The sequence below is a fragment of the Macaca nemestrina genome, chromosome 5, assembly GCF_043159975.1.
Source record: "Macaca nemestrina isolate mMacNem1 chromosome 5, mMacNem.hap1, whole genome shotgun sequence".
NCBI classification, from domain to species: Eukaryota; Metazoa; Chordata; class Mammalia; order Primates; family Cercopithecidae; genus Macaca; species Macaca nemestrina.
The window spans coordinates 111,693,641-111,710,056 of record NC_092129.1 but is presented as its reverse complement, the minus strand read 5'-3'; positions in this window follow the sequence as shown (position 1 = coordinate 111,710,056).

Sequence of the window (16,416 nt, the reverse complement as noted above, 5' to 3'; positions counted from 1 at the left end):
TTACTCATTTGTATGTTGGCTGATTCTGGATGCTAACTGGGATCTCAGTTGAGGCTGTGACCAGAGCCTCATGTGGTCTTTTTTAGAAGACTGTATTTCCTCAAGTGACCTCATGATGATCAGACTTAGTAAATGGTCATTCAAAGCTCTTAAGTCAGTGTGTCTGTAAGGTTAAAAATTACATTACTCTTTTTGGCTGCATTGAAATATATGCAGCTGCATATTTGCCACAGTCAGTTGGTTAAAAGCCAGTAACAAACCAAAAAGTTTTATTGTGGGGAGAAGTGTAGCATAAATCTCATCTCTCAATGTGGGAGAGGTAAAGTCACATTGTAGAAGACTTTGTGAGATGGGAGATATTTTTGTGGCAAGCTTGTGAAGATATAATATGTCACAAGGGCAGAAGCATAATAGATATAACCCAAAATTTTAAGAATTTAATTATCAAAAGCCAATATAAAACATTTTATTCATATAAAATCTGAGACAATTGATTATGAAAAAAACCATTTTAAAAGATCTTCTATAAGATACATGCCAGGAAATTGAATAAAAAATGAACTAAGTATCAAGAAGAAATGATGAAAAATAAATTGGTACCTATATGAGTAAACAAACAGCACAGAATGTAAAGATTTATAATAGTATCTAATAAGAATAAAAACAATGTGGAACTAAAATACTGGATGGCAATAAATTAAGGGAAACATGGTGATCAGAGTTAAAATGCTCTCATTATTATTTACGAGGACAGAGGAGCTAGTCATTGTGTCTAAATCAAACATGTTCAAGAAGCAACAAGAAAGCCATATATAGAATGTATAACATTATATGGGACAAAGTGCATGATATCAGTGCTTATACTAAATCTGGAGAATTACTTTTACCCGTTAAAATATGGTAAAAATAAATTACAAAATAAAATTTATAAGTGACATCTGAATATAAAGGATACAGGAAGATTTATAAAAGTGAGATGGAAAACATAACCACATAAATATTAGCAAAAAGTGAATGTTTAGGTATTTTTTAATGAGAAAAATACCTAAATACTGGTCAGAGTGATAATGAAATAATTCACAATGAGGATAAAAAGTTTCTGAATCTATATATTTAATGTTATAGCCCTAAAATACAGTTAAAAAAAGGAAATTGACAGAAGTAAAAGAAAAAGAAACAAAACAATTCAGTTATAGAGGGAATTTTGGCACACTTATTTTGAGGGGGGTGTTGGGGAAGGGGTTGATAGATCAAGGTATTCACTGATGAGAAAGAACAGAGAGGTAGAACAAAATAGTGGATAAGAACCCTCCAACAATCATTCCCTCAGAGGAACATCAAATTAAACAACTATTTATGCAAGAAAATACCCACTGTCTCAAGAGCTAAATAAATCAGGTGGGAGATCGCAGTACCTGGTTTTAGCATAATAACAAGAAAGACACATTGAAAAGGGTAGGAAGGCCAGTCTCAAGTCACTCATGGCATGTAGCACTCCTGCCCGAATCCCAAGCAGCACAGCATAAGAGATAATCGGTCTGCATGGGGGAGGGAGAAGGAAGTGTATGGGACTTTTTTTTTTTTTTTTTTTTTGAGACAGAGTCTCGCGCTGTCGCCCAGGCTGGAGTGCAGTGGCCGGATCTCAGCTCACTGCAAGCTCCGCCTCCCGGGTTTGCACCATTCTCCTGCCTCAGCCTCCCGAGTAGCTGGGACTACAGGCGCCCGCCACCTCGCCTGGCTAGTTTTTTGTATTTTTTAGTAGAGACGGGGTTTCACTGTGTTAGCCAGGATGGTCTCGATCTCCTGACCTCGTGATCCGCCCGTCTCGGCCTCCCAAAGTGTTGGGATTACAGGCTTGAGCCACTGCGCCCGGCCGTGTATGGGACTTTATGTTAGAACTCACCATAGTAAAATACAGTACCAGGCAGAAACCCATGGCCCTTGATTATAGGCTGGTGCTCATGGAGGGAGCATCTAGACCCACTCTGGGACTGAAGGGTATTGGCTGCAGCAGTGGGAAGAATCGAGTCCTGACCCGTTTCACCACCAGCTGACTAAAGTGGTCTAAGGCTCAGAATATATTTCATTGACAGGCAGGCCATAATAGCCACAGTCCTTGGGTGAGCGCTATTGCTGTACTAGTCTGTGAGGCCATGGGCTTGGGTGTAAACCAATATCAGTTGTGCTGGCTACAGAAGTGCATGCATCACCCCACTCCCAACACCAGGGAGTGCAGTCAGAAGAAAAACTCCTTCTCCTTGGGGGGAAGTTAGGGGACTTTGCCTGGGAATCTAGTACCAGCCCTGGTATAGTAAAACAGGGCAATGAACAGAATCCCATGACCCCGATTCCAGGCTGGTACTCCCAAGAATGCTTCTAGACCCACCTCAAGCCAGTAGGGAATCTGCTGCCAGGTGGAACAAAGCTGACTCCAAGCCAGCTTTACCTCTAGCTAAATAAAGTTGCCTTGAACCCTGCATAAATATCAACAGCAGCCAGACAGTAGTAATCAGGGACCTTTGGTGAGCCCTGATGCTTCACTCAACTAGGAGGCTGTGGTCCAAGCAGGTATGGTTCCAGATGAAGTGGCCACAGCAGTGTTTGCATCATCCTTCCTTCAACTCCAGGCAACACAGCACAGTGAATGACTCCTTTGGCTTGGGGGAAAGAGATGGGAGTGAGCTAGGGACTTTACTTGGGAACCCAGGGAACTTTCTCTGATTATCACCAAGCAAATCAGGGCTAGGGACCTAGGATTAGTCAAGAGAGCCACAGCTTACTTGGGATTAGGGTGCCCTCTTGTGCTGAAATAGCTGCAGTAACAACAGTCAGCACCCCTTTAAATTCCTGGAAGGCCCTCTGGACAAGTACAAACAAGCCAAGACTGCAAAGAATGAAATAAATACCCAACTCTACAGTACTACCCCGACATCAACAAACTTCCACAAGCATCAAGAACATTTGAGTAACTATGACCTCACCAAACGGACTAAGTAAGGTGCCAGTGACCAATACTGAAGAAATAGAGATACTTGACTTCTCAGACAGTGAATTCAAAATAGATGTTTAGAGGAAACTCAATTAACTTTTCAAAAAACACAAATATGCAAATTCAGAAATTTAACAGAGATTAAAATAATTTTAAAAACTGGAGCTTAAAAATACAATAGATGAACCAAAAATTGCATTAGATAGTCTCAAGAGTAGACTTGATTAAGAATCAGTGAGCTCAAAAACAGAATATTTGAAAATTCAAAGTCATAGGAGAGAAAAACAAAAAGGGATGAAGAATGCTTATGAGATCTAGGGAATTACATCAAAAGAGCAGATTTAAGAGTCATTGACCTTAAATAGAGGGTAGTGAAAGAGAAAGGGGTAGAAAGCTTATTCAAAAAGATAATAACAGTACACTTTGCAAACTAGGGAAAGATATAAATATCTAGGTACAGGAAAGTCAAAGTCATCAAGCAGACTCAACTCAAAGAAGACTACTCCAAGGTATATAATAACCTAACTTTCAAAAATCAAGGACAAGATATGATTATAAAAACAGTAAGAGAAGAGAAGCAAATAATGTGTAAAGTAGCTCCAATATATCCAGAAGCAGGCTTCTTAATGGAAACCTTACAGCCTGGGGGTGAGTGAAATGACATATTCAAAGTGTTGAAGGAACAAGAAGTAAACTGGCAACTGAGAATACTGTATCCAGAAAAACTATCTTTCAAACATGAACAAGAGATTAAAATGCTCCTACACAAACAAAAGTTGAGGAAATTCACTACAACCAAAATTGTCTTACATAAAAAGCTAAAGAGAGTTTCTCAATCTGCCTGAAAAAAGAGCATTAATATATAACAATATAATATCTGAGGGTGTGAAACTCACTGGTAAAAGCAAACATAGTTTACCCTTGAACAGTGTGAGAGTTAGAGGCACCAACACCTTATGCAGTCAAAAATTCACATAAAACTTTTTACTCTCTTAAAGCACAACTACTGATAGCCTAGTATTTACCAGAAGCCTTAGCAGTAACAAGAACAGTTTAACATGTATTTTGTATGTATTATATATCGTATTCATACAATAATTTAGACAAAATAAAATATTAATAAAATCATTCAAAAGTCAAATATATATTTACTGTGCATTAAGTGGAAGTGGATCATCATCAAACCTTTCATCTTCATTATCTTCACATTGAGTAGGCTGAGGAGAAGGACTAAGAGAAAAGGTTGATCTTTCTGTCTCAGGGTAGCAGAGATGGAAAAAAAATTGTTGTATAAGTAGACCTGCACAGTTCAAGCACTGTTGTTCAAGAAGAAACTATATAAAGAGAAATTCAGAATACTCTAATACCATAATTGAGGTGTATAAAGACTAAAATACATAAATATTTTAAAAATAACTACAACAATTTGTTAAGATATAGCCTATACAAAAAAATGTAAATAGAGAAGTCCAAAAGTCAAAATTTGGGGATGGAGTTAAAATATAAAGTTTGTTTTTTGTTTGTTTTCTTTGCAATCAAACTTAATTTATCATCAGTTTAAAGTAACTTTCTATAGCTATAAGAATTTTTTTAAGTCTCATGGTAATCACAGGGCAAGAACCTACAGTAGACATACTAGAAATAAAACAAAGAATTAAAACATATAACCAGAGAAAAATCACTTAACCACAAAGGAAGACAGTGAAAAATGAAGAAAGAAAGAGGGTAGTGATAAAACAATTGGAAAGCAAGTAACAAAATGATATTAGTAAACCTTACATATTAATATCAAAAAAGAGCCCGCATCTCCAAGACAATCCTAAGTCAAAAGAACAAAGCTGGAGGCATCACGCTACCTGACTTCAAACTATACTACAAGGCTACAGTAACCAAAACAGCATGGTACTGGTACCAAAACAGAGATATAGACCAATGGAACAGAACCGAGTCCTCAGAAATAATACCACACATCTACAGCCATCTGATCTTTGACAAACCTGAGAGAAACAAGAAATGGGGAAAGGATTCCCTATTTAATAAATGGTGCTGGGAAAATTGGCTAGCCATAAGTAGAAAGCTGAAACTGTATCATTTCCTTACTCCTTACATGAAAATTAATTCAAGATGGATTAGAGACTTAAATGTTAGACCTAATACCATAAAAACCCTAGAGGAAAACCTAGGTAGTACCATTCAGGACATAGGCATGGGCAAAGACTTCATGTCTAAAACACCAAAAGCAACAGCAGCAAAAGCCAAAATTGACAAATGGGATCTCATTAAACTAAAAAGCTTCTGCACAGCAAAAGAAACTACCATCAGAGTGAACAGACAACCTACAGAATGGGAGAAAATTTTTGCAATCTACGTATCTGACAAAGGGCTAATATCCAGAACCTACAAAGAACTCAAACAAATTTACAAGAAAAAAACAAACAACCCCATCCAAAAGTGGGCAAAAGATATGAACAGACATTTCTCAAAAGAAGACATTCATACAGCCAACAGACACATGAAAAAACGCTCATCATCACTGGCCATCAGAGAAATGCAAATCAAAACCAGAATGAGATACCATCTCACACCAGTTAGAATGGCGATCATTCAAAAGTCAGGAAACAACAGGTGCTGGAGAGGATGTGGAGAAACAGGAACACTTTTACACTGTTGGTGGGATTGTAAACTAGTTCAACCATTATGGAAAACAGTATGGTGATTCCTCAAGGATCTAGAACTAGATGTACCATATGACCCAGCCATCCCATGACTGTGTATATACCCAAAGGATTATAAATCATGCTGCTATAAAGACACATACACACGTATGTTTATTGTGGCACTATTCACAATAGCAAAGACTTGGAATCAACCCAAATGTCCATCAGTGACAGACTGGATTAAGAAAATGTGGCACATATACACCATGGAATACTATGCAGCCATAAAAAAGCATGAGTTTGTGTCCTTTGTAGGGACATGGATGCAGCTGGAAACCATCATTCTTAGCAAACTATCACAAGAACAGAAAACCAAACACCGCATGTTCTCACTCATAGGTGGGAACTGAACAATGAGATCACTTGGACTCGGGAAGGGGAACATCACACACCGGGGCCTATCATGGGGAGGGGGGAGGGGGGAGGGGGGAGGGATTGCATTGGGAGTTATACCTGATGTAAATGACGAGTTGATGGGTGCTGACGAGTTGATGGGTGCAGCACACCAACATGGCACAAGTATACATATGTAACAAACCTGCACGTTATGCACATGTACCCTAGAACTTAAAGTATAATTAAAAAAAAAAAGTAAAAGAAAATGGGTAACAAAAAAAAAAACATAATTATATAAAAGTACTGAACTCTCCAATTAAAACATAGAGTGGCTGAATGGATAAAAAACAAAACCCAACTATATGCTGTCTATAACAACTGTATTTCATTTATAAAGATACACATAGACTAAAAGAAAAGGGATGGAAAAGATATTCAAAGTAAATAATCAATATACTAGGGCCTGACAGGTGGGAGTAGGGAGAGAAAGAGCCTTAGGATAAATAGCTAATGCAAGTGGAGCTTAATACCTATGTGATGGGTTGATGGGTGCAGCAAACCATCATGGCACACGTTTTTCTGTAAAACAAACCTGCACATGTATCCTGAAACTTAAAATGATTTTTTAAAAGTGAGCAAGAGTGGCTATACTTATATATCAGATAAAACAAAGTTTAGATGTAAATTATAAAAAAAGACAAAGGTCATATATAATGATAACAGAGTCAATATAGCAGTAGTATATCAAAATTGTAAATACATACATACCCAACACTGATCTACTTGAAAGTATAAAACAAATATTAACAGAATTAAAGGGAAAGACACACTCTAATACAATAGAAAACTTCATCCCATTTTCAACATTGGACTGATCATTCAGGCAGGCAGTCAAAAAAAACCATCAAAGTTAAACCACATTCTAGACCAAATAGACGTAATAGACATTTGCAGAACATTCTACCCAACAGCTGCAGAGCACACATTCTTCTCAATAACACATGGAACATTCTCCAAGATAGACCATATGTTAGGCCATGAAACAAGTCTTAAAATTTTTTAAAAAGTAAAATCACTTCAAGTATCTTTCCTGAACACAATGCAATAAAACTAGAAATCAATAATAAGCAGAACTTTGGAAACTCTTTAAACACATAAAAATTAAACAACATGCTTATGAACAAACAATGAGTCAATGAAGAAACTAAAAGGCAAATTAAAAAATTCTTTAAGACAAATGAAAATGAAATCACAACATACACCTATGAGACACAGCAAAAGCACATTCAAGGTGGAGTTTCTAGTGACAAATTCCTACACCAAAATCTGAAATAAACATCTTAAAATAACCTCAGGGAACTAGAAAAACAAGAATATATAAACCCAAAATAAGTATAAAATAGAAATAATAAAGATCAGAGCAGAGAGAGGTGAAATAGATACTAAACAAATATAAATGATAAACAAAAAGCTATTTTTTTTTAAAAAAAAATCACCAAACCTTTAGCTAGATTTAAAAAAAAAAAAAAAAAGAAGAAAAGGAGTTTTTACAATTATTGATACCACGGAAATACAAAAGATTATATGAGACTACTGTAAGAAATGACACACAAGCAAGTTGTAAAACCTAGAAGAAATAGAGAAATTTCTGGGCAAGTACAACTTGCCAAGATTGAATCATGAAGAAATAGAAAATTTGAACAGACCGATAATGAGTAACAAGATCAAAACAATAATAAAAGTGTTTCAATCAAAGAGAAGCCCAGTACCTGATGGCTTCACTGCTAAATTCTACCAAACAGTAAAAAACAAACAAACAACCAACCCAAATAATTACGTATCAATTTTATGTGAACTGTTTTAGAAAAATGAGGAGGAGGAAAAACTTCCAAACTCATTTCACGAGGCCAGCCTTTTTCTGATACCAAAACCAGACAAGCAGTGGTGTATCTGTGGGAACGCTGGATGTTGCTTTTCCACAAAAGTCCCTTGTAAAACATTTAAGAAGAATCGCAGCTCCGACTGAGGCCTGATGACCTCCTTCCCATGGCTTTTCTGACTTGGAAACAACATCTTAGATCCTGTCCCTGAGGTACCATCCCTGGGTCCACTTACCCACTAGCTTTGCATCTCTTAGTCCCTGAGAGTTGTTCCTGGCTGCAGTTCCCATTCCACAGTTCTCTCCCTACTAGTCCTAACCCACCTGTACCCTGAAGAGATGTTTCTTACTTTTACAGTGACCAGATCTGGACTTCCCCATCCAGTGGGCTCCAACCGTACCTTCTCCAGTGAAGTATGATATCCAAACTTGAGAAGGGACCTTTACAAGTTTGTCCTGTTTTAGGTCCTCTCCTTCAATCTCAGATTACCTATTAGAGTTCTCTTTATGTCTATAGTTCTCTCCTATCATAGTTTACATAATTCTTTATATTAAACCTCCCTGTTTAAAGTTTAAAAATAAAAACAGAGAAGGACACAACAATAATAACAAAAATAAAATTACAGATCAATATTCTCAAGGAACATATATGTAAAAATCTTCAACAAAATACTAGCAAACTGAATTCAACAACATATTAAAAGATCATTCACCATAATCAAGTGGTATCTCATGGCTGCAAGGATGATTCAACATATGCAAATCAATAGAAGTGATGCATCATATTAACATAATCAAGGATGAAAATCATATGAACATTCCAATAGATGTTGAAAAAACATTTTAGAAAATTCAATATCACTTTAAAATAAAAACCCTCAACAAATCATGTATAAAAGAAATAACCTAACACAATAAGGATCATATATGACAAACCCACAGCTAATGTCACACCAAATGGGTAAAAGTTGAAATATTTTACTCTAAGATCTAAAACCAAAAATTTATGTCCAATTTTACCACTTTTATTCCACATAGTATGGAAAGTTCCAGCCAGAGCAATTAGGCAAGAGAAAAAAAAAAGGGGCATGAAAATTGGAAAAGATAAAGTAAAATTGTTCCTGTTTACAGACAAAATGATCATATATAGAGAAAACCCTAAAGATTTCACTCCAAAATTGTGATAATAAATGAATTTAGTAAAGTTGCAGGATACAAAATGAATATACAAATATTGTAGCATTTTTATACACCAATAGTGAGCTAAGAAAGAACTGCATTTACAATATCTAAAAATAAAACAGAATAAAACACCTATAAATAAACTTAACCAAGGAGATGAAAGATCTCTACCAAAAAACTGTAAAATACTGATGAAATAAACTGAAGAGTAAATAAATCAATAGAAAGATATATCCTGTGGTCATAGACTAGAAGAATTAAATTTGTTAAAGTGCCCATATTACCCAGAGCAATCCACAGATTCAATGCAATCCCCATCAAAATGCCAATGACATTCTTGGCAGAAACAGAAATAAAGAATTTCAAAATTCATATGGAAATGCAAAAGACCCCACACTGATGAAGCAATCTTCAACAAAAATAACAAAATGGGGGTACCAAATTATGTAACTTCAAAATATACTACAAAGCTACAGTAACCAAAACTATATGGCACTGTCATAAAAACAGACATACAGACCAAAGGAATAGCATAGAGAACCCAGAAATAAATACATGCATTTAGAGCCACCTGATCTTTGACAGAGGCCTCAAGGACACATATTGGGGAAAGGACAGTCTCTTCAAAAACCGTTTCTGGGAAAACTGAATATCTACATATAGAAGAGTAAAACTATACCCCTATCTCTCACCATATACAAAAATAAACTATAAATGGAACAAATACTTAAATATAAAACCTGAAATCATAAAACTACTAGAAGAAAATAGAAGAAATGCTACATGAAATTGGATTGGACGAGGAATTTTTGAATAAAACTTCAAAAGAAAAGGCAACAAAAGTGAAAACAGGCAAATGGGATTGTATCTATTTAAAAAGCTTTTGCTGACCAAAGGAAATAATACAATGAAAACCTACAGAATGGGAGAAAGTTTTGTAAACTACATTATAAGGGGTTAATATTCAGAATACACGTGGAACTCAAACAACTCAACAGCAAAAAACAAGTAACCCAATTAATAGGTTGGCAAAAGATCCGAGTAGATATTTCTCAAAGAAGACACAAATTGCCAACAGATATATGAAAAAAGCTCGACATCAGTCATCATCAGGAAAATGAAAATCAAAACCACAATGAGATATCATCTCACCCCAGTCAGAATGCTTATTAACCATAGACAGTATAATAAAGATGAAAAATAAATTTTTGTGAGGATGTGAAGAGAAGGAAATCCTTATACATTGCTGGTGGAAATGTAAATTAGTAAAGCCATTATGAAACACAATATAAAGGTTCCTTTAAAAATTAAAAATATAAATACCGTATGATCCAGCAATCTCAACATGGGAATACAAAGGAAGTGAAGCCAGTATGCTAAAGATACATCTGAACACCCATATTTATTGAAGCACTATTCACAATAGCTGAGATATGGAATCAACCTCAGTGCTCATCTACAAGTGAATGTATTTTTTAAAATGTGATGTATACAAAGGAATATTATTTAGACACAAAAAGAATTCAATTCTGTCATTTGCATCGACATAAATGAACATGGATGACATTACATTAAGTGAGATAAACCAGGCACTGAAAGACAAATATCATATGATCTCACTTCTGTGGAATCTAAAAATCATGGTTTTGTAAAAGTAGAATGTAGAATGGTGGTTATCAGAGGATGAGGAGGATTGGGGAAAGAGAAAGCCAGGAGAGGTTATTCAGCGGGTACAACGTTACATTTAGTTAGGAAGAATAGGTCTTGGTTTCCTTTTACACAATAGGGTGACTACAGCAAATAACAATTACACCAATTTGATCATTATACTATGTATAATGCACTGAAAAAATACATGATACCCAATTAAATATGTGCAATTGGTATGTATTAATTATTTGTAAAATCTTAAATGAAAAAAGAAACACTGTGAGTTTAAAACTGAATCAGTTTCAGAATACAAGTTATATATATATTTTATATACACTTTATATATACATATATACTTTCTCTCTCTATATATGTATGTATATATATACACACACACTTTAAGTTCTGAGATACATGTGCAGAATGTGCAGGTGTGTTACATAGGTATACATGTGCCATAGTGGTTTGCTGCACCTATCAACCCATCATCTACATTGGGTATTTCTTCTAATTCTATCCCTCCCCTAGCCCCCACCTCCAACAGGCCCTGGCGTATGATGTTCCCCTCCCTGTGTCCATGTGTTTTCATTGTTCACCTCCCACTTATGAGTGAGAACATGCAGTGTTTGGTTTTCTGTTCCTGTGTTAGTTTGCTGAGAATGATAGTTTCCAGCTTCATCCATGTCCCTGCAAAGGATGTGAACTCATCCTTTTTTATGGCTGCATAGTATTCCATGGTGTATATGTACCACATTTTTTTTTAATCCAGTCTATCATTGATGGGCATTTGGGTTGGTTCCAAGTCTTTGCTATTGTGAACAGTGCTGCAATAAACATACGTGTGCATGTGTCTTTACAGTAGAATGCTTTATAATCCTTTGGGTATATACCCAGTAATGGGATTGCTGGGTCAAAAAGTATTTCTGGTTCCAGATCCTTGAGGAATCACCACATTGTCTTCCACAGTGGTTGAACTAATTTACACTCCCAACAACAGTGTAAGAGCTCTCCTATTTCTCCACATCATCTCCTCTCCAATACCTGTTGTTTCCTGACTTTTTAGTGATCGCCAATCTAACTGGTGTGAGATAGATAGTATCTCATTGTGGTTTTGATTTGCATTTCTCTAATGACCAGTGATGGTGAGCATTTTTTCATCTGTTTGTTGGTTGCATAAATGTCTTCTTTTGAGAAGTGTCTGTTCTATCTTCTGCCTACTTTTTGATGGCATGTTTTTTGCTTATAAATTTGTTTAAGTTCCTTGTAGATTCTGGATATTAGCCCTTTGTTGGATGGATAGGTTCTTTTGCTGTGCAGAAGCTCTTTAGTTTAATTAGATCCCATTTGTCAATTTTGGTTTTTGTTGCCAATGCTATTGGTGTTTTAGTCATGAAGTCTTTGCCCATGTCTATGTCCTGAGTGGTAATGCCTAGGGTTTCTTCTAGGGTTTTTATGGTTTTAGGTCTTACATTTAATCTTTAATCCATTTTGAGTTAATTTTTGTATAAGGTGTAAGGGAGGGATCCAGTTTCAGTTTTCTGCATATGGCTAGCCAGTTTTCCCAACACCATTTATTAAATAGGGAATCTTTTCTCTATTGCTTGTTTTGTCAAATTTGTCAAAGATCAGATGGTTGTAGATGTATGGCATTATTTCTTTTTTTTTTTCTTTTTATTTATTTATTTATTTATTTTTATTTATTTATTATTATACTTTAAGTTGTAGGGTACATGTGCATAACGTGCAGGTTTGTTACATATGTATACTTGTGCCATGTTGGTGTGCTGCACCCATCAACTTGTCATTTACATCAGGTATAACTCCCAATGCAATCCCTCCCCCCTCCCCGCTCCCCATGATAGGCCCCGGTGTGTGATGTTCCCCTTCCTGAGTACTAGTGATCTCATTGTTCAGTTCCCACCTATGAGTGAGAACAGTATGGCATTATTTCTGAGGTCTTTGTTTTGTTCCATTGGTCTATATATCTGTCAAATTGTCTCTGTTTGCAGATAACATGATTCTATATTTAAAAAACCCCATCATCTTAGCCCAAAATCTCCTTAAGCTGATAAGCAACTTCAGCAAAGTCTCAGGATACAAAATCAACGTGCAAAAATCACAGGCATTCCTATACACCAATAATAGACAAACAGAGAGCCAAATTATGAGTGAACTCCCATTCACAACTGCTACAAAGAGAATAAAATACCTAGCAATCCAACTTACAATGGATGTGAAGGACCTCTTCAAGGAGAACCACAAACCACTTCTCAAGGAAATAAGAGAGGACACAAACAAATGGAAAACATTCCATGCTCATGAATAGAAAGAATCAATATCATGTAAATGGCCATACTGCCCAAAGTAATTTGTAGATTCAATGCTACCCCATCAAGCCAGCACTGATTTTCTTCACAGAATTAGAAAAACTACTTTAAATTTCATGTGGAACCAAAAAAGAGCCCACATAAGCCAAGATAATCCTAAGCAAAAAGAACAAAGTTAGAGGTATCACACTACCTGACTCAAACTATACTACAAAGCTACAGTAACCAAAACAGCATGGTACCAAAACAAGTGTTGTTTTGAAAAGTATTCGTTATAAGATCAGTTTTTAAAAGAGCTCTAATAGGCCTATGCCACGAGGGAATATAGCTTATTAATCTAGCGTATTCAATCAGAAGGGTTTAATTACAGACGAATCTGGAAATTACAATGAATGGCTTACTGAGTGTCTAATCAATGATCATGAAAACTAAAGAGCTTATTAAATCGGTAAATGACCAACAAACTTACACTTGACAGAAGAAAAACCAAGGCATAATAAGAAATCTGAGACATCTGGATATCTAAAACTATAATATCAAGAGGGGTCTCCAAGAAAGTGTTTTTAAAGACATAGCATATCAAGTCTAAGTCCCAGCATTCTCATGACTAACTACAAAAGTATAATATAAGAAGGATGTGGCATATGTGAATACAAATGTAGAGTCATAATATTTAAAAATTTTGAATTACTGAGCTATTACAAAACAGAAAATGTAGCTATTTCATTTCAATGTTGATTTATGAGTAGTAACATGAACTTTTAAAAAATGTTTAGTGAAAAATACTAGCTGCAAAACGATATGAAGAATACTACTTGAGAAGTACTATTAATACATATGTTGAACAATAAGCATAAACCAGACTATCCTGGACAAACCAAGATGTAAGTTGTCATAAATAATATATTGTTATTGGAAAATTTAAAACACATAAAATAATAGTATAGAAACCTGTTTAATGAATATATTTAAAAAGCATAAACATATTTTGGGAGTGAGGAAAGTGAGGAAGGAGAGAATTGAATCTTATATACATGTTTTTATGAATCGGGGAAGCATCCCATGCTATAAAATAAAATAAGTGCACCCATGAGCTGAGCAAAGAAGACTGGCTTTATAGTCAGAAAAAGGCTAAAGAAAGCGTAAATGAAGAATTAATCCTGGAAAACAATAATAAAATAAAGGCAGACTGGTTGTTTCAAAGTTACTTCCTACATGGAGTTAAAATAGAGAAACCTTTGGTTAACTGCATGCCTTCTGAATGGTTGCTGTGAAACTTCTGTGGTTTTGTTGGTTTGTTTTTTGTTTTCTTATTTATTTTTCTTTGTTTTTGTTTTGAAAACTGGCCTGTTTCAAAGTTCACTTTGATTATGTGGCACTTAGCCCAGGTGACTCTTCTGGATTGGCCTGGTCTGCTGGTGTTTAGTGCAGGAGCTATCCAAAACAATTACCTCCCATAATTTTTGTTTAGCATATGATAGGCTGAATAATACTCTCCCAATGATGTCCACATCCTAAATGTTGGAACTATGAAGATGTAAGTTTACATGGCAATGGAAAATTAAGATTGCTAATTGAAATTAAGGTTGCTAATTGGCTGACTTTATGAGAGGAATGTTATCCTGGATTATCCCAAGTGGGCCCAATGTAATCACAGGGGTCCTTAAAGGTGGAAGAAAGGGGTCCTTAAAGGTGGAAAAGGAGGTCCAGGGCTGTGATGTGAGAATGATTCAACCTATCATTGCTGTCTTTGAAGATGAAGGAAAGAGTTCATGAACCAAGGATGCTGGCAGTCTCAGAAAGGGAAAGGGAAAGGAAGGAAAGGAAAGGGGAGAGGGAAAAGCAGAGGGAAAAGGAGAGGGAAAAATGAGAGGAAAAAGGAAAGGAGAGGAAAGGAAAGGAAAGGAAAATTTCTCTCCTAAGAGCCTCAAGAAGGAATGCAGCCCTACTGGCACCTTGATTTTAGTCCAGTAAGGCCCATGACAGATTTCTGACTTCCAAAATAATAAATATTATTTATTTATATATTATTAATAATATATTAGTTTTAGGCAAGTTTCTTAGAGTTTAATGTGATAGCTGTAAAAAACTTGCTTTCTTTCATTAAGGCAAAAAATATAAAATTTGTGGGGTAGGAATAAGTGTCTGTTCTATTATATATATTTATATAATGTATACTTTAAAAAATATGTAACATACTTACATATGTTTCACATATGTAGCTAAATATAAGTAGAATTATTTTGGCTTAGTATTCATTTAATGTTGATTTAAAGAAACAGTGGTTTGCAAAAAATATATTTGAATATAGTTAAACATATAGACTGTAAAATTAATGATATGGTTTAGATCTGTGTTCCTATACAAATCTCATGTTGAACTGTAATCCCAAATATGGGAGATGGGGCCTGCCTGGTGGCATAGTCTAATTTTTTTTAACAATTTAAAGTATAATTTTTTAACAATTTCTGGATTATTTTTGTTATTATATGTCAATAATAACCAACAACTGAAGTAACTAACTTCACTGTGTGTAGGTGAGGATAATTAATTTCTTTAAGATTTTGTTACACTCAAACTTTATAAATATATGATCAAATCAGAATAATCCAACAACATTGAAAAGCATTAAGACACAAGAAGAAAAAAGAAACAGTCACCAACCACATATAATTCTAACTAAATTGATAAATTGGCTGAATATGTCATAAGTTTATAGTTCTAGAAGTAGGAACAGTAAGTTTTCCCTTCTAACCAGCAAAATAAATTTTTAAAGGAAAACTTCTGATTATAATTTATTCTTTCATAAAGATGTTGGCAATCGACTTAGGACCCACCTTGCAGAGATATTCTTGGATAAATTTTCTGTATTCTTCCTTCCTTTAGGTCCTGAGTTATGTTTATTAGCTCTTAGTCTTAGACATATTATAAAGATGCAGGGTGATGCTTCTGACTCGTACAAGAGAAGTCCGGCCTCTTTCTAGGAACTTTTTCCTTTAGTCTACCACTCTGAATACAGCCTATTTCCGCATGTGTGGTTTGCAAACATTGTCAGCTAACAATATTTTACTTTTAATTTTTCTTCTAATTGCTGCTGAAGAGTGTTCTCTTTGCAATTATTCTGACCCAGCAATTTATGTAAATAAATCTTTACCACATTGCAATCTTCTCAGTAATATTTTTAAATATTAGCACTAAATACTAGCAGCTTAAAATCATTTGTATTCATTGACTAAGTTTTATTTTCCCAACATGTCTATTATTTATTTTTCCTATTAGTAGTGTGTTTCCCTTCTTTGTTATTTTCAGTGTAAGCAATGATTTTTAGATATATAT